This window comes from Acanthochromis polyacanthus, chromosome 22 (genome assembly GCF_021347895.1).
Source record: "Acanthochromis polyacanthus isolate Apoly-LR-REF ecotype Palm Island chromosome 22, KAUST_Apoly_ChrSc, whole genome shotgun sequence".
Taxonomy (NCBI): Eukaryota; Metazoa; Chordata; class Actinopteri; family Pomacentridae; genus Acanthochromis; species Acanthochromis polyacanthus.
The window spans coordinates 20,794,840-20,814,789 of record NC_067134.1 but is presented as its reverse complement, the minus strand read 5'-3'; the positions used below and the strand labels follow the sequence as shown (position 1 = coordinate 20,814,789).

The 19,950-nt window shown below is 37.4% G+C and overlaps 1 long non-coding RNA gene across 10 annotated transcripts in view; it reads right to left on the bottom strand.

Annotated features, from left to right (window-relative positions):
• LOC110967283 (uncharacterized) overlaps nucleotides 1–19,950 on the bottom strand; it is a 340,473-nt gene that overhangs the window by 43,724 nt on the left and 276,799 nt on the right. For all 10 annotated transcript variants that reach the window (XR_007938883.1, XR_007938876.1, XR_007938881.1 and 7 more), the window contains one exon: nucleotides 9,124–9,255. This is a non-coding gene — a long non-coding RNA (uncharacterized LOC110967283). The remainder of the gene's footprint in view (nucleotides 1–9,123; nucleotides 9,256–19,950) is intronic.

Below are 19,950 nucleotides of genomic sequence, written 5' to 3'. Positions count from 1 at the left end.
CCTCGGCACCTTCTGCGGCCGTGGCATAAAGGCAGGAAAAGACTGTCAAACAATTAAAGTGAAGTGAATTCCCCGAGATGGAAGAGGGAAAGGAGAGGGAGAGGAATAAAAAAAAAACAACAAAAAAAAAAAAACAAGTGGATGAACAGGATGTGGAGGAGAAGCGATGAGCTCAGCTGTAGTTTAATCAGTGGTGTGAAAACTGTCCACAGACCTGCATGTTTTCACCACAGCAAGCGTGGATCAAACAGGCCGGAGGATCATTACTGTACATTGAACTCTACTCAGACGCCTTTAACATCCAAACCAACCACTGGGAGCCATGAAAGCTTATGAACAGCAGCTTTGGGCGACAACAGGTGAAAATATACCATTGTCCTTTAGCACAATGTAGACATATTTACATGGATAGTTGTTTTGTTTGTACTTTTAACGAAACAAAATGCAAAACTGCTGCATGTTTCTCCTCTTTAAAGGTGGAGGAAGTATTTAAAAGCGCAAAAAATACATTTAACCCTCCTGTTGTCCTCATTTATGGCACGAAAAAATATTGTTTCCTTGTCTGAAAAAAAAAAAAATCAAAAAATTCTGCAAAAAATTCCCCACATTTATAAAAAAAAATTACAAAATCTTCAGGAAGAAAATTGCTTAAAAGTTTCCCATAAAAGTTTTATTTTAAAAAATTGGCAAGAATAACAATTAAAAAATAAATTAAATAAAAAATACATATAAAAAATAGCAAATATTTTCAAAAATTTTTACATCTTTCAAAAAATTTCTAATAATATCTAAAGTGATTCCATATATATCAGTAAAAATTCTAATATATTTTTAAGAACATTCTGGAAACTTTTTTAACATTTAGTTTTTTTGTGAAAATCTATATTTTTTTCCCCACATTTTCAAACTTTAAAATGACACGAGGGTTAAATATAACTTAAAGTCCTGCATGAAAAGTCCTTCATCGCCCTAAAAGTCCTGGTACAGTCATTATCACTGATTTATTATTAAATATGGCATGACTATATTATTAATAGTGAAGCATCAGCGGTGTGTTACTGTTGCAGCTGCTTCAGGTGGGCAAAAAGCAACAAAAATGGTGAAACAGCACAGATGCAGCCAGAAATAATGTTTAAAAGCTCCAAAAATGCTGCAAATAATAACAATTCTCTGTTAAATAATGTTTTAACTGATATGTTTCTAGTAAAAATGTGTAATTTTACATTTACACATTATAAAAGAACCATTTTTTCATCATTTGTCCTCAATAAAAACAACTCTCGATGTGGAATAAAGCTTAAAAGTGACCAGAATGTATTTAGAAATTCACCAGTAGAACCAATAAAAGTAGTTTCATCTATAAAGAATTGTCTCTGATGTAAAATGCAAACGTCGCTCTATTATTAAAATGTCATTCAGTCTTCAGTTAGTCTTTACATCCAGCAGATCGGCAAACTTTCATCCACTTTAGTTCAGTTTGTAGCATTTCGTTTGCTTTATTATCTTTAGTTAAAAATGCAACAGACTAGTTTTAAATGCAGCAAATAATAGATCATGGAAAGCTGAGATGTAAATGCAACACTAGTGATCATAAATAATAAGCATAAAGCTTACGTTAATGTTTAAAGTCACAGAAGGACTGCAGATACGACAATACTGCTGTATGTTAAAGCTTCACAGTGAATGTTTTTAGCATTTAAAAGTATTTAACTTGAGGTTTTATTGGCACACATATTTAGTATATTTAGGAAAATTATCGGACGTACAATAAAGTCCGTAAAATACATCCTGTACACTGTGAAAAAAAAGGAATTAAAAGACAAAAAATTAAACTGTTAAAAAAATTATAAAAACAATGGAATATGACAACGTTCAAAACCTGTAATAAGGATAAAAATAATGATAATTATCCATAAAATAATAACTTTTAAGCTGATTTAACTCCAGCAAAACTGTGTAGTTTTGAATTAATATCTGTAAAATTCAGATTTATGATATTTGGTCTGTTTTTGTTTTAAATTCAGTATGTAAATTATTATTTTCTTTTCCGTGATTTCACAGTAGAAATCTGAACAAAACCAACATTGTTTTTGTGTTTTTCACTTATTGTGTATTATATTATATGTATTGTTATTATTGAAATTATAATTTTAACACACATTAAATAGATTTAAAGGATTAAACTTGAATTTAACAGTTTGTTTTATTAAATAAAGAAGAAATATTTGGAAATTTTTTGATAAATTTGTTGATCAATTTTTTAAAATAAACAAAATAAAATCTTAAATGAATAAAATCTTTCTTAAATAGGTTTAATGGTTGTTCAGAGTTAGAGGTTTTTATTTTTACATTTTGTTTTATACATTTTACTGTCGGTTTTGAACTTTTGATATTTTGGTTCAGATCAAAGTTAAAGAAAAAATCTAAAAATGAAGGTGAAAATTACTTTAAAGTAGTTCTTCTTATATAATGTAAAAAATCACTGTGCAACACTAATTTCTCCAAAACAGTCATTCCCAACACAACAACAGATTTTGTAATTTTTAGCGTTGTGCTAAAACGAGCTAACTCTTCAGTTGAAGCACTTCTCTTCTTCTTCAGTTCCTTTCTTCTGAAAATTTAACCTATTCTCCCACATTTTTACACTTATAAACGCCACATCTGTGCATTTTTATCCAAGTGTTGGGCAGGTGATGTCTTGCTCAGCAGCACTTCAGAAGAAACCGATGCAAAGGACACATTTGTTCATTTGAGAGCTGAAATCCAATTTTCCCGTTGGGTCCCTGTAGGCCGTGTTCGAGCCGCACAGCTACAATACTGAGGTGTTTGACACATTTTCATCTCCATTCAAAGAAGCCACATGACTCTGGTTTAATTTGCTTGGTTACATCCTCCGGTCCCAGCCTCCATTGTTCGCCTCGATGTGCCAGGGCGACATCCTCGCCGGAAGACGCTGTCACCGTCAGAGCTGGGCGCCCCGGCGGGTCGAGACCTCACCAAGCGCTGCACCTCATTGTCTGTCCTCACCTTTGTGTCTCCGAGTCTTCACGGACCGTCGCGCTGGCGGGTCGCTCAGACGTGACCCGACTGGGCTCGTCGGGGGAAACGCCGCTCGACAAATGCAGCTCCCACAGGAAGGCGAGAGGGGAAAGGAGGATGCAGGGGAAGCATATCAAACAAGGAGAGGTGAGCCACTCTGACACTTCCAGCAGATCTGCAGCTGGTGGCTTCGGAAAAAAGTAAAAAAAATCCTGAGATCTAGAGTCGCTCACATGCTTTGTTTTTTCATCCTGCTGACATGTGGGTGATATATTCTTTCACAGCAGAGCTCTTCAACCTTTTGCTCTGCCTCTTCCTGGTTCCCTTCACTGGCCCTTTAGCTTGCTTCGTGACTTTGAAATGCACAAATCAAAGTAGGAATGCTGTTCTGACTCGTGTACGTCAGATATTAAAATATTTATCTGCTCAAAGTAGGGATGTCCACAATTAACTGGAACATTCACGTTAGAAAATGGATTGTCGATCCGCTGTAGTACCTGATTTCACCACTAGATGGAGCCTCTTACTGTTTACTACAATAGTGATTGGAAAACACGATCGCTTGGCGAATCGGCAGTTCGTATTGGCAAGCAGAGAGCACTGTGGGGATTTAGCTAGCGACGGGCACCATGAAAAAGACTTCTGACACCTGTCGATCTCCAACAGAAGCCATTCGATTCAAAAAAGTTTGGCTTTATTATTACAGCGATGCTACACTCCAGTGACACAAGTAACTGAACCACTGACAAAAACTTCACATTTTTGGTCTTGACTAACTGATTATTAACATCAGTTAAGAAAACTGTTCAAACACAAGTTTTTTTACATCAAATGTGTCCAATAATTTTGAACGAATGCAAACAGGGTAATCTTGTATCCTAACAGGGTGTAACTTTAACATTAGTGGAACACATTTATATGTATTTGGCCTAACCTTAACCATCTTGCGTGCTATTTTAATGCGGTAAAAGCACAGAAAAGACGTGAAATCTGACAGATGTGGCATGGTAGTCTAATTTCATGATATAAGGTTAATACTGAAGTCGCCTTCTTCATAATCTGTATCATCATTTGTTCTTCAGATAAGGACGAAATACATAAATAGAACTGATGTGAAAACTATATGTAGTCACTAAACTCTGCTTTCTCAAAACGCCTCTAAAGGAACATATTAGACTAAAAAAAACACCAGCATTGGTTCTCTTTGTTTGTAAACCATGTTTGTTGTCCGCCAGCACTGCAGACACAAATCACAATCAAGAGAAGCTTAATAATAGCAGCCGTAATTACAAAGGCTCCAATCAGATGTCAATCTCCAGACAACGTAACCAGATCACCTCTTAACGTCTAACTGGACCACCAGTGACTGAAGGTTTCTTGAAATAAAAGTCCTCAGTCTCAGCTGTCAATGTGCTTGATGGTTAAGACACAAAAGAAGAAGAGCTGGATTCAGAAAAATCTGCATTTTAACCAGTTAGATGATATTGATTATCCAAAAGAGAATGTCATGAGAATAGAGAATTTGATCAAAAAACATGTCAAATTCATCTTTTATCTTGTTTTATTGGATGTTTTGTCTTTTTTTTTTTTTTTTTGCAAAATACAAGTATAGTAAAGTCATAACTGTATGCCAAAATAACTTTATTCTACATTTCATTTAAAAATTCATCTAAAATTACACATTTGCTCTCACCAGATTCTGTCAAAATCCAATAATTTCTGGGCTTCTCAAGCTTTTACTAACTGAGCTGTGGCCAACAGTCACATGAGAAAAATTATGTATATTTTCAGCTGAACCGCAGGCAGTGTGTAGATGAAGAAGGTGAATTAGAAGTATGGAAGCAAATTAAAAATGTAAATAGTAAAATATTGATAATCTGTGGAGCCTCCATGTTGTTCCCAGTATTGGTAACACCTTCATTATAAATGTTGATTCCATTTTTCCCCCATTTTTTGTACAATAAATAAACATTAGTTTTTCTGTTTTATGATTTATGTCACTCTAACTGTGTTTCTATGGTTTTAATCATTCATTGTTTCAGTCTAATTATTCTTAAACCTGTATTTTATCGTGTTTTTGAGTTTGACCTACGCAAAAAAGTTTACTACTATTGCCTTTTTATTTTTTATGTAAGAAAATTTCACAGCAATAAACTTGAACTCTACCTTTACAATCATTATATAAACAGGCAATATTTTTTAAATTGCAATAAATAGTTTTGTATGGATGTTTCGAAAAGCATCTCCAGTATTGAAAGGTACTACAGAAATAAAGTGTATTTTATTATTATTATTATTATTACAAATCTGCATAGAAATTAACATTTTTTACTTTATTTTCCTACAAAAGTACAATTTTGCATAAGTGAAGATTGGCAAAGGGTCTCACTGTGAAGAAAACACATTCAGCTTCTTTAAATTACCAACATCATCCCTCTGCATGAGATTAAATGTTTTTTTGCAGAGTTTTTGAATTTTTTTGACACCAGACTCGTGCAGGTTGTGGATGTGGAATATCCTTTCTAACCTAAAGTCTCTCCATCTGCATCTAAAAGACATCAGGTGGTGGGATATGAGAAAAAAAGACAGTAATTCTTCTGCAAAACTTTGAACTGCAGCACAAACTAGGCCAACAGTCACTTCAGCTTTCCACTGAAGTGAATTTTGTCCTGAGCGTTCTTGTTTTCACGCTCGGTGCCGAGGCCTCGCCCGTCACACCCATCAGCTCTGATATGCTGACAATCCCCTCATTAATTTGAACGGTGCAGCCGGGTTTGAAACATGAGAACCCTTCAGCCATTTCCCTAATGGTCTGCGAGCCGGCCGACCCGGGCGCAGCCGAGTGCTCGCCTCCGTGGCGGAGCTCGGTGGTGTTAGAGGTCCTTTCACTGCGAGCTGAGCAGCCATGATGGCTAACCACCACACCAGAGGCCCCTTTGTTTCTGCTGCAAACAGCTAAGCCTGTCACAGTCCGACATCAGGGTTCAGTGGTCTGTCAACATTTACCAGCAGATAAAGACAGAGAAGGGAAAATTCCAGCCCTGGAGAGCACATCGCTCCGTCCGCCGACTTTCACAGAGAAAGTGTGTGTGAAAAGACACGGAGCGAGCACTTATGTGTCTTTTTTCAGCGACAGCAGCCAAACAGAAAACACTCATGCGGGGAAGAAGGCGGCAAGAGTACATTAGAGCCCCCCGCCGATGAAAAGTGACGATGGAAAGCTCTGACAAATAGGACTGGATCCCGCCTCCCCTGGGCTCGAGCTGAGCTGCAGCTCGCTGTTGGGCCCGCGGGCCTCAAGCTCTGTTTGGAGGAGAAGGACGACCATCGCAAGCTTCGCCGGCTTAGATGTGTTTGAGACGAGACGCCGGGCGAAGATGTGGGATTTGGTTCCCGCCAGAGCCCCGACTAATAAACAACGCGGGGAATTGACAGCACAAAACAAGCTCTTTGAAACAGGCGGCGATCAGGGGCATCTCCAGCTAATCATCCACCTACAACTACTGATAGTTTTTTAGTTTTGCTGTTTGCTGGGAAATTTGTTTGCTAATTGGGCCGCAGACGACAAAGAGATCTACAAAGTTGCTCTGAAGGTTGTCGAACAAAATACAAATATGTGCTTCAAACGGCAGCGTCCTGCTGTCGGGGGAAACGGCAGATTAAAATGTGATTGATCAATATCAAGAAGATTCTCCTCAGAGGTTCAAGTTACCTTCAGTGTCATAAAACAGAAAAGTTTCAAATAAAGTTCAAATCTAAAGAGTCGAAAGCCCGACTCTAAACATTTAATTAGTCTCCAAACCCCCACACACAAAAAACACTTTTGGCCGGATTATCATGAGTGCTTAAACACTTTAAATGTTTCTTTTGTTGTTGTTTTTGACTCGAACAGTGAAGATTTCCCGTGTTTTGTTAAATTACAGATAAAACTGACACGGTCAAAGAAAATTATTTACATGATAAATGTAAAAAAAACAACAACTACTAAACCCGGATAAAACTGGAAATCATGTTCACATCAAAACCTATATTTTCAGAAATGGGAATAAATTATTTTGCTGTGTTTAAAAAAATTACAAATAAAACAAAATAATTATTATTTAATTACAAAATTATCAATTATATATTTTTTGATAATGATTTATAGTTATTAATTTCAAATTTACATATTCTTTAAGTTATTTTACTGTGTTTAAAAAATACAAATAAATAATTATTATTCAGTTATAACATTATTCAGCTATTTTACGTTACAAAATATTTATAATTATTAAATTTCACTGTAGATTCGGCATACTAATGATTCAGTTATATATATTTTTTAATTTACATATTTCCCCTTTGATAAATTACAGATAATACCAAGCAAAATCACAGTAAATATATTAATTTACAAGGTAACGAGAAAAAAAATAAAAATGAAGTCCACAATAAAAATCTACATTTTTACAAATACTAATTTTTCCTCATAAAGTTTGACCATAAAATATTTATTTACATTTTTTATATTGTATTTAAAGACAATAAAAAAAAGTAATGTTGATTTTTAAAAATGTTTGTTCATTTCTACGAAAAAAAATACACATTTAGGATTGAATTTTTTTTCTTTTTGACTGTTACTTTTTATTTATTTATTTTTTTGGACTGTTCGATTACCCCTGCTTTGTTTAACTGCTGATAATATCCAGTAAATCACAGAAATCGATATTAATTTACATGTTGACTGTAATTTGTTTGCTTACAGCATTTGACCGTGAAATCAAACTATGTTTACTCCATTTAAATTCACTAAATTTTCATTATTTTACAGATATTCGCCTTAATTTTCACACAACATTTTTACAGTATACAGGAGTTATTTTACTGATTATAAAGTACACACTACAATGTACCTGAATATACTGGATATATCTGCTTATATACGACACATAAAGCCTCAGGTCAAATACTGTTAACTTGAACTGCAAAGCTTTAATGTGCAGCAGTATTGCTGGTGACTTTAAACATTAACTTGAGCTTTCTACTTCTATAATCTATTGTTTGTCGTATTTAAAATTATTCTGTTGCATTACTAAATAAAGATAATAAGGGAAGCAGAATGCCACAAACTGAACTAAAGTGATCAAAGTGTCCGGATCTGCTGGATATAAAGTCTGTTCCTGTTGACAAGACTGAGTGACATTTTAATGATAGAGCAACGTTTGCATTTTACATCAGATTCTTCACAGATGAAACCACTTCTAATGGTTCCACTGTTGAAGTCACTTTTAAACTACAAAACATCACGAGTGATTTTTGTGTTGAGAGCAAATCAGTCAGTTAACGGCTTCTTTTTTACTCAAACACGAGCAGCTTAACATCTTTATATTCAGACTGCAGACACAGCATGTCTCTGTACCGTTGTTGGAAGACTCTGTATAAATTAATGTATTTATCATTATTATTGTTAGAGACAGATTTTTTAAACTATATTTTTAAATATTCATTTTATCTTTTATTTATGTACATATTACATATTATTGTGCTATTATAGTAGTAGTGGTTATAAATATTTTCTTAGTGTTTATTGTTTTACTCTCCATTTTCCTTTGTTCTAGTTCTTTTCCTCACTTGGATGTGTCATTATATTATTTTTTTTATCTGGTGATGTTGCAGTGATTCATTTGGAAAATCTTATCTATAATTATTACCAACTATTTGCACATTTATCAGATCTTCGTTCATACTGGACTTTTGTTGTTCACTGGTCTTCTTCAGGATCTCTTTTTTTCTTTTTTTGTCCTGTTTGTGAAGCATTTTGTCGGTGTAAAAGTTATCAATTACTGTTATTATTATCATTATTATTATTATTATCAATGGTGATGACTGGAAAGACTTTTCAAACATCGGGCCTCATATCAGTCACTTGTTAAACATTATTTAACTGAAATATCTCGTTAAACTCAGCCTTAAATGATGTGATCACTTTAAAACAATAAACTGAAACCACAACACCCTCATGTGTAAGTAACGGAGCGCTCTGAGGACGCTGCTTTCTTTCTTAAATGTCATGTGGTGTCACAGTGAAACTCCTCACACACTTACGGTACTTGGAGGAGGCATGTGAGGTGCAGGTCACATGATCCGAGTCGTCTCCGCCATCATCTTCTGGTTTCCACATATGTGTCACCTGTCGGTCCAATTACGTTCGTCCTCACGCCGGCCGATCCGTCCTGACTGCGGAAGACAAAAAGGCATCAGTCATCGGCGGGCGGCGGCGGTGTCACGGTCGCTTCGATGTCACGGAGCTGACGTGACTGAGGCCTGGTCGTTCTCCCTGCAGCCACGACAAGACAGAGGAGATCAGCGGCGGTTAATTATTTACTCAAACGTCCAGGTTGATGCTGCGACCACGAGTCATGCTTCTCGTTATGTCCTCAGCCATCAGGATGGCATCAGATGTGGAGCTCCACGAGAAGAAACTGATGAGGTAGAACATTACAACGGCTCACAGATGAAGTTAGGATGATCTCAGATCATGTCCAGATCTGGGACGTATCAGACAAGAAGTAAAACCAAAACAACTTCAGAACTTAGAGGATCTGAACCAGCAGCTTATTACATGGGCAGGGTTGGCTTTAAGATCTCTTTTCTCTGTTTTTGTTGTAAAAATACGTTAAACTCAATTTCACTAATTTCGACAAATAAAGAGCTCATATTCTGCACATTTAGAGGTTTATTTTGGGGGTCTTTACATGTTTTAACGGCCAAACACATTATTTTTCTCATATGTAATATTGCTGCAGCAGTTCTTCTCTCCCTTGGTTTGAAACACATCATTCAATAGTCATAAAGCAAATGATTTAGCATAAAGAGAAACAAAGTTTGCTTTCAGGCGAGGCAGGTGTGGTTTAATTCAACACATGTGGAATCATTATTTTAAGATGCAGTCGACTTTTTGACTTATTATTTCCATTTTCAGTCACTATTTGGTTTAGTTTAGGCACTTAAACTCCTCCTCGGCTGGATTTCCTCCTGTAGAATGATAATGAGGTTGAGTCAGACCATTCTCCAGTGCTGTGGAGATAGATCTAACTATGACAGACTACTTTGGTATCAACATTTGGCTTAGTAAGTTTGCAGACTTATTACAAGCACAAAAAGAAATGAAGGAAAACGTCCAAAAGCAGAATATTGGCTCTTGAACAGTCAGTTTTTGGAAAGAGTCCAAGTTACTTATACCACCTCTATACACTTGTGTATTTGCTGAAAATCATAAATGATTTTGATGTTACTTCATGAAAGACACAAAGTGGCTTTAAATCTAGTTGCAGAACCATATTAGTAATATAAATGTTCCATCCAGCTAACATGCACTGGAACCATGGTCACAAACACATAATTTCGACCACAAATGCACAAAAAACTAATGCTGCACCGGTTTCCTTTGCTCTAATGAGCAGCAACAGAGGAAACTTGCTTCTTGGAAACACCTCCAGGAAACCACGATTCTGCAGTGTGTTCATTTGGGCTCCGGTCCGTGAAGATTCCCCCCAAAACAGAAAAAGGTTAAGAGTGTGGAAACATCAACTGCCAGAATCAAATATTCTGCGATTGCAAACAGATGTCCACTGTGACTCCTCTGACCACCAAAACTACAAGAAAGCGACAGTTTTTATTGGAGAAAGACTAAAAAATTCTAATCTTTTAGCTACTGGACTTACGTACATTCACTGACAAACAATCTAAAACCTTAAAATATTTAAACTACAATGAGAATAAACAAAGAAAAACAGAAAATCCTCTTGTTTGAGGAGCTACAATCAGGGGATATTTGGTATTTTTGACTTAATGGCCTAAATGATAGTTGATTGCTCTTGAAGATCTCAGATATACTTTTGTATCTTTTTTCAGCTCAATCAAAGCTGCTCTATGGAGTACGGACAACTTAAAGTAGCTACTGAGCACATCCTTGAGCATGTTTCAGCCACTCAGGTGACACTTTCTGACAGCCAAGGACTAATGCAAATTATCATATGTGCACTCCATGGATTTCCAGCGATAAATAATAGATAGGTGGCTGCAGTGTGCACTAAATGTTGAAAACTGTAAGAAAAGGAGAAATATTAGAAATTTCCTCTACAAATTCAGCACGTTTGTGGACAAGACTACTATGAAGATTAACTTTAAAGGCTACAAAAATGACTACATTTACACAGAAGTTGATTCTAAATGTACAAATGGAGCAAAAAACATATTTTTAGTCTCATTTGTCTATCAGGTCAAGCTAACAGCTTCCATTCCACCTGAATGGGACTGCACCAACAGATGATGGACAAGAAAAGAAAGAAACAGCAGAAAGAAAGACAAGAGAATGTGTTTGGTAGCTTCTTTTAGTTGTCTACAACTCCACAAAGCAGCTTTAATTGAGCTGATAAAAGGGAATCTGAGGTCTTCAGGAATATTTAAATATCGTAAACGGCATTAATCACGTCAAAAAAAAAATCAAATGTCCTCCAAATCCAGCTTCTCAAGAAAGGAAATTTGCTGCTTTTCTGCTTTTCAGAAGACTCGTACAGACTGCGGCACTAAAAAACACAAGTAACAGCAATGTCCAAACATTCCTACTCCACCTGAACTCAGCAAAAGTTTTACTGGTTGGAGGTCAATTAGGACGAAGCAAATTGGACCCATCTTGGAGGTTATTAAGCATGTTTGTGTACAAGAAAACTGTGCAGGTTAATTGCACAAGCATTGAAAATGTCAAGCTAACTGTTTCTACTCCACCTGTATGGATACAAACTGCTGCCTGCCTTCAAAAACGCCCATTTAACTGCCGCCTAGATGCGATTTCGGCCACGCTGTCACACCGAGCAGCAGCGGAAATATTTAGTGCCGGAGATTTGAGCGCGTCCTCCCCAGCCGCTGCCGGAGAGGCTCAGTCGGCTGAACTCTGCTGGAATGCGATGGAGGAACCAGGTTGGGTTTCACGAGCAGGTGTCTGTTGTTTTTCTCCCTCATGTTTCTCACACTGTTTCACCACCTGTTCTCATCTCCACTCCTTCCCAGGTTTTTTTTTTTTCCTCTGTTGCTTTGCAGACCTCAGAAAACACTACAGGGTGTATGCAGACATTTACCTCTTCTCAGGATCTGCAGTAGCACAACTAAAAAGAGTGTCCTATTTTGGCTTTTTCTCCTTCTGGATAATATATTTCTGCAGGATTACGAATCATTTTATCAGTATAAACCAACAAAAATAGTTAAATCTGACAGCATATAGCCACTTCAACTCTCAATTGAAGCTAATTATGTTCATATTTTGATTTAATTAAGATGGGAAATACAGAGTTTGTGCAGTTTGTGTTCATGAAATTGGCTTTGAAGCGTCCTTCTGCCTTTAAAATATGTCAACCTGCATAAGGGGACACTTAAAAAAACAGCTACATGCAATATTTTTTGACTTTAGCATGGAATTGAACTCTATTTGATGGTGTTCTGTGCATTTTCTTGCATTTAAATGAGTTAAAATTTCAATTTCAGCTTAAACTATTTGGAAATTAGTTGGTAGGAACAACTAGAGAGCCATAAATTTGAGTCATTTTGCATCTTATTTGGCAGGTAAAGGTACATTGTCACATTTACGACTGATTTTTTTAGGCATATATGAAGCATAGATTGACAGCCAAGGGTTAATACTGTGTATTATACAGTAAATAGTGTTTTTGGACACTGCTAGGTCATCTACCAAGACTGTTTCTTGTGTTTCAGGTTGTGACAAACGCTGTGGAGGAGCAGGCGGGGTGAAACTGTGAGGTGGAAAGAGGAAGAAAAACCAGAATTTGTGATCGCCGGCGTGTCTGCCAGTGTTCCCCCTCTTTGCCTGACACCCTTTTTCCATGTTGCGTTCGCGGCGCTACACTTGTCAATGTATTTGTTCAAGCAACTCGGCCGGCGGTCCCTGCGAGGGCCGTGCACCGCTGCCTCCTCTCTTCCCCACGTCTCTTTTTTAAAAAGCGGTGGCTCCTGCTTGAATGCTCTCTGTGTCCATGCCCAGTGCCCTAATCCAGGGCCTGCTCTTCCTCTAAGCAGGGAGTTAACTTAATCCCTCTCATTTAGGCAGCTGCACTGCCGGGGAACTATGGGAAAAAAAGAAAAAGTTATAACTCTGTGACAGACACTTTCAGCTGTTGTGACGGCACCTCCCCGATTCAGCTGCCTTAACATGCAACTCTCACTCCCGGCCCGGTATTTTAATGCGTCTGTGAATAATGCATGGAGGCCGGCGAGCATGGAAGGAAGGAAGGCAGGGAGGGAGGTGTGCATGGCCGGGGTGATAGCTGACTGAAGTCTGGGAAGCACAGACTGGCATCTTTCTGCAGAAACATTCGACTGCCAGAAGCAAATATGCCGCGAATGTAAACGGTCACTAACAGAAAGACGACCACTGTGACCCGTCTGACCACCAAAACTACAAGAAAGTGACGGTTTTGAATGCAGGAAGACTAAAAAAAGAATAATATTTTAGCTACCAATCTACAAAAATCTGATTTGCGTACGTTCACCTACAAACAATCTAAAACCTTCAAAATATGACAGCTACAATGAGATTAGACAAAGAAAAGCAGCAAATCGTCTTGTTTGAGAACCTGGAATTGTTATTTTTGACTTAATTTATCACCTGCATGATAAGCAAATGCTCCTGAAGACCTCAGATTAGCTTTTTAACCTTCTTTCAACTACTTTAAGCTGCTCTGTAGAGATTTGGACAACTAGACAATGCTATTAAACCATTTTTCATTCTATTCTTATGCATGCTTTAGTCACTCAGGTGACACTTTCTGACTGCAAATGGCACTAATGCAAATTATCGCATGTGCAATCTATAAATTTCCAATGATTAACAATAGATAGGTGGCTGCAGTGTGCTACAAGTGCTGAAAATCACTGGAAAAGGGTGAAAAAATACGAATTTCCTCTGCCAATTCAGTATGTTTGTGAACAAGAAAACTATGCAAGATAACTAAAAATTTGCAAATTTACACAAAACCTGACTACAAATGTACAAACGTAGCAAAAAAACATATTTTTCGGCTCATTTGTCTGTCAGGTCAAGATAACAGTTTCTATTCCACTTCAGTGGAACACTACCATCAGAAGATGGGCAAGATAAGAAAGAAAAACTGAAAAAAAAGACAGAAAACACGCTCATTAGCTCCTTTTAGCGATCAGAAATTTCAAAGAGCAGCTTTAAGTGAGCTGAACAATCATTCAAAAAGCATCTCTGAGATCTTTAGGAGCATCTACTTATCATTAAGGTCATTAACCACGTCAAAAATACCAGACATCCTCGAAATCAAGCTTCTCAAACAACAGGATTTGCAGTTTTTTACGGCACTAAATAACACAAGTAACAGCAACGTCCAAACATTTCAACTCCACCTGCACTCAACTGAAGTCTTATTGGTTGGAGCTCAATTAGGAGGAAGCTCGTATTGTGGACGAAGAATAGCGATGAACGGACCAACATTAATGCAAATTTGTCTTTTTAGAGACTGCAAGTTAAGATAGCTACTGTTTATGCTGCTTGTGTAAGTTTAATATGAGACTTTTAATGGGTTTGATTGGTTTTGCTCCCTTTATTTGACATGTCTCAATTAAAAATTCGCCAAAACTAAACTGTTTGCCTCAACCAAATTCTGTAAAAGACGGAAAGTTCAGCGACTGTTGACACAACTGTAAAGCTATTAGTGACTTAAGTGCAAGCAGCAGTCAAGTGATGAAAATTTTGAGATTTTTTGGGCTGAATTGTACAGATTGAGAGCAAATGGAAGAAAAAATGGTTTAAAAATATAAAACAGAGGAGCAGGATACATTCAGCACGGTGAAACGTCTTTCTAGGGTAAGAATAGTGGGAAAAACAGCTAAAAATGCAAATATCTGCAGCATGTGGAGCTACTGTATTTTTAAGTGTTGGTCATAACTGTGTGCACCTGGAATTTATTGTTATTCAGCTTCTCTTTTCCTTGTATTCTTACGATTTACGGTGTTATATTCCCCAAAGGATCATCATATGATCTTTTAACTGAATACTCTCTAAAACTAATGTGGTTCTACTTCTGAGAAAAGCTCTATTTTCTTTAAACAGGAGGGAAAAAGGGCGAGAGGTGCTTGTTTTTCCTACAAGTCCAGCACTTATGGGAGGTTAATCTCTCTCTGGAGATTGTTATTAATGTACATTTAGCATGCTGCTGTGATAAATTCAAACATTGTTCGGTATATTCTAAGTACAATGTTTCTGAAATTCACAGAATACAACGAGGCAGGAGAGTGTTTATCAGGTACAGTTTGGTGCCTCTGTTTTCACATGTGTAGCGGTGTTTCGAGCTGAAGTTTCTTTGTGAACCTTTGCAGAGCTTCTCCTCACACCAGCGCAGACTTTCGTCTCCTCGCCGTGGAACAGCTTCACACCTCTGCACTTCACTCCGCGGAAAAACTCTCATTAAAGTGGCCAGCGGAGGTCAGGAAACACAATTTGCAATTTTCTGCAAACATCTGAGCTACTTATCCGTGAAATTTCGAACCTCGCAAAAACATTTCAGAGGGCGTCAACACCGGTCAGCAAAGACTAGCTGCCTCCTTTATCCTTCGCCCACATCTGGCACTTCCAGCCTGCTGAACATTTGTAATGGGCCGTGATTAGAGCGTAGGACGGATACGGTAATAAGCCCTGGAACCTTGTCAAGAGAGAGGTCAGATCAGAAGACAAATAAATAGGAAATTGCTCCCTGCGAGGCTTCTCACTGTCACCCTGTGCTTGTTACCTTGAGTGCTAAAAAGGTATTTATCTGACTCCCTCCTCGCTGTTTAAACAGACGTCCGCCGGGCTTAATTGCGCTTCGGCCTCAGGAGTTCACTTGGCGAGGTGCAGGTGCGCCGTCCAAGAAAAATAATTGAACAAACAATTATAATGTGTGTTCCCACACTGCCGATTATAGGCAGAGGAGCTCACAGGCTTTTGTGCTATTTAGCTTCGCCCTCACTCCGGTATATATCACCACAGGAGTGTTGAAATGCCGCGAAGATCTACGGCAGACTGCTGTGTATTCTGGCAGCGAGCGTCTGGACAATCCCTGGGAAAGAATCCACAGCAAACATGCAGAATCTCCTGGTGCCTTTCCGTTGCTGTCCGCTCACCGTCGTCGTAGAGGAAACTATCGCCGCCTCAGGACGTCAACACGTCTCGGGCCTCAGAGACATGTCGGCCGTGGAAAAGATCCCCGAACCCAAACACACTCGTCATTCCTCGGAGCTCTTTTGTTTTCGCCTTTCGGTCCCATTGTTCCTCATGTTTTCGTTAGATGACACCCGGTACGTCTTCACTGTCACTGGCTTATTTGTACAGGACAGCTGGAAAATGGAAACTGTCCGGCTTAGTCACAAAGTCATTCTGGGCAAAAATTTGGGAGGCTTTCGTTCTCGGTACACTTCAGCAGCTCAAATACTCAAACCGAATATTATACTACAAAAACAACCACCTTTTAACATTTTGTAACCTTTTATTTAAGCTAAAAGTGAGGTGAGAGCAGGTATTGTGAGGTGGATGTAAAAAAGTAAAGTAAAACTTCTATCTTGACCACTTAGATATTAACTGCTGATGCTTTATAACCAATCAGTCTCATTTATAGCAGATTTGGCCTCAAAAAGACAAAGAAATTTGCTTTAAAACCAGTAAAAGTAAGAAAATATGATTTTTTTTTAAAAAAAAGGCTGATATTTACCAAATATTTTCGAGAAATTGACTAGAAATTCTATCCAGGTGACCTGTACGATGTAATTGTGAGGGTACAGATTTCCCTGTTTTGTTAAATTGAAGATAATAAATAATAAAATCTAAAAAAAAAAAAGAGTAAAACATGAACAAATTAAATAAAATAATAATAATAAAAGAGAGTAAAACTAAAAATTCAACAAATAACAGTAAAACAACAAAAAAGCAAAACAAAAATTATAATACAACATAAAATAGTAAAATAGAGTAAAATAATTGAAAAACAGTAAATCATTTATTCAGTGTTTGAACCTCCACTATATGTATTTTCACATGAGATTATGTTCTTTTTCCCATTTTTTTGGCTGTTTGACTGTAAATTTTCACAATTTTAAGGTATTTAAAGCTGCTAAAGCATAACTATTTTACAGTAGGGCTGCAACTAATGACGGGTCGACTAATCGTCTGAGCACGATACGTCATCAAAAGCGGAAGTGAGCGCGTAATGCAACAGAAATCACCGGAGCGCGAAACACGGACGGACATCGGTATATATTATGTATGCACGATGCAGCACCGATGTCCGCGTTGAGATACAGCTGTATAGTAAACGCTGACGTCCGCGTTTACGATAGATCGCGGATGTCCGTGCTGCATCGTGCATACATAATATATGCACGATGCATCGCTGATGTCTGTCCGGACAGTGATTTCTGTTGCACTGCGCGCTCACTTCCGCTTTTGATGACGTATCGCGCTCAGACGATTAGTCGACGCGTCATTAGTTGCAGCCCTATTTTACAGACATATAACAGTTGCATACATTTTTTAAAACATTACAGTAGGTCACTATTTTTCATCGATGTGTAGGCAGGCTTTCGGGCATAAACTTTGACAAATTCTTTAAATCTCTTCTGCATCCCTTCCAGTGTACTAAAAGTGAATTTTATGCAACTCAACAGCCTTCACAGTTGGAAGTTTAGCTTCCAACTGCAGCCTGGTTAACATTTACCGAAACATTCTTTGACAAACTTCTCTCAATCCTGGTACCGATCCATAAACTACTCTACTTGTGTGTTTGCTTCTATATTTCTAACACAAAACTAGTTTGCGAGCAAGAAAAACTCACTTTGAAACATTTCTGTAGCCACCAGCCCTCTGGAGGCTTCAAACTTGTCCAACAGCAAAGATTTTCTATGCCACGTTTTTTTTTTTTTTTGGGTAGGTTTTTTTGCCACATTTTGAGGAAAGGAACACCAGGTTATGTGTTCAAACTGTTTTGGATGCTTCCAAGTTTGGATTTGCCCGATCGAATGTGATTTCTCCTGAGGAATCCTCGTTTCCGTGCAGGAGGACTTCAGTCGTGGCTGTTGTTGTATGCGTTTAATTTTTTTTCTTCTTCTTTTCATCTCTCCGTCTTCCTCTCCTTCCCCTTTCGCCGTTCTTCCAGAGATGCGTAGTTGTTGGCAGTGCTTATGTAATAACAGATGGAAGCTAGAAATTAACACGTCTTGCCTCTCTTGTTGTTCTCCTCTCTCCATTTATTTTTAATGCTGCGAGCTCGAGCGTCTTCGGTTGTGTCTTTGTGTGACCCGGCAGGCCAGCAGCACCTGTCAGGAGTGGATCCACCGTGGTTGGTGCCTAATTAGCACACAAGGAATTTGGTGGCACGAAACATCGACGGGAAGAGAAAAGAGTGTGCAATCAGGATTTGTTGGCACGCACAAGAACACACGACGAGGAATCAGGCGAGGAGGAGGAAGAGGAAGAGGTTGGGGTTTGTTGGTGTGGGAGTGGAAGGTTGAATGTGTGGCCCTGATGCTTTATACATTCGAAAAGACGGAAAAAAGAAGCGTTTGAAAGTTATAAAAATTATAAAATGTCCAGTTGTAAGAGTTAAAACCTTAAAGTAGCTACAGTCAAGCCACATGACTGAAATAACAGGTGCACTGTAAAAAAATGGTTGAAATATTGCATCCCTTGTGCAAAATGAAGGAGCTTTGGATGCTATAAGAGAATAGTGAGTCTCTTGTTTTGGCATATGGTTACAAGCCTCTACTGTACACTGTAAAAAAATCAAATTTTTTTTTTAAAAAATAGCTGCAAGCGTGACAGAAAAAAATGCGTTAAAAATGTTGGTCTACAGCAATATTCATAAAATAACTGTAAATATCTGTAAAATAATATTTTCGGCCGATTTAAATACAGAAAAACACTGTTATTTTCCAAAACCTTGTGAATAAACAAATTATTATATGTAAAAAGCTTTTTATTTATGTGGATATAATGATTTTTTTTTTTTTTTTTTTTTGGTGATTCCACTAGATGCTTTTTGTACGTGAACAAAACAGGAAAAAGATAGTAAAATAATAATTTAAAAAAAATTATTTGCTATTTTGAAATTCTTAAAAAAATCTTTAAAATAATGACAAGTATCTGTGAAATAATTAGATTTTTTGCTGATGTAATTGCAATTAAAATAGTGCTAAATGTTGTAAAAGAATGAATTGCCATTTGTCTAAATAACGATTTTTGAAGTGGATATTATAGTTCCAGCTTTAACATGTAAATTAATACTCTTTTCTACAATTTTATGATTCGCAAAACAAGTGAAAATTGTAAAAATAATAGCAAATTGTTCATTAAATGCAGTCAAAAGCTGTTAAATTATGTTAAGCTTAAGCAGAAAATTGTGTTATTAAGTCAAAATCACCGTACTCTACATGCCTCATTTCAAAACTGGCCAAAAATAAATTAGTAGGCATTAACTAGAGTCTGTTAAAAACTAAAAACTCTGCACTCTTTGTTGCAACTGTGAAACCATGCGTGACTCCACTACAACCAGCAGGCATATAACAAAAGATCAGGAATTATTTAGCTGAACTGCAGAATGTGTTTGTACAGAGTAAATAGAAGACAAGCACGCAAACAAATGAAAAATGTAAACAGTAAATTCTCAACAGCCATGATCTAATTTTCCTGTATTGTAAGCACCTGTGGCCACTACATGTGTACATGTTAACTTCAATTCTAACAAAGTGAACAGTCATAGAAATTCAAGTTTTGCTTGCTTTATGGTTTCTGGCAACATAACTCTGGAACGGCTCGAGGAACACGACCAAGAGCTCCAGGTGTTGACTGGTTCTCCCCAGTTTTCAATCTCC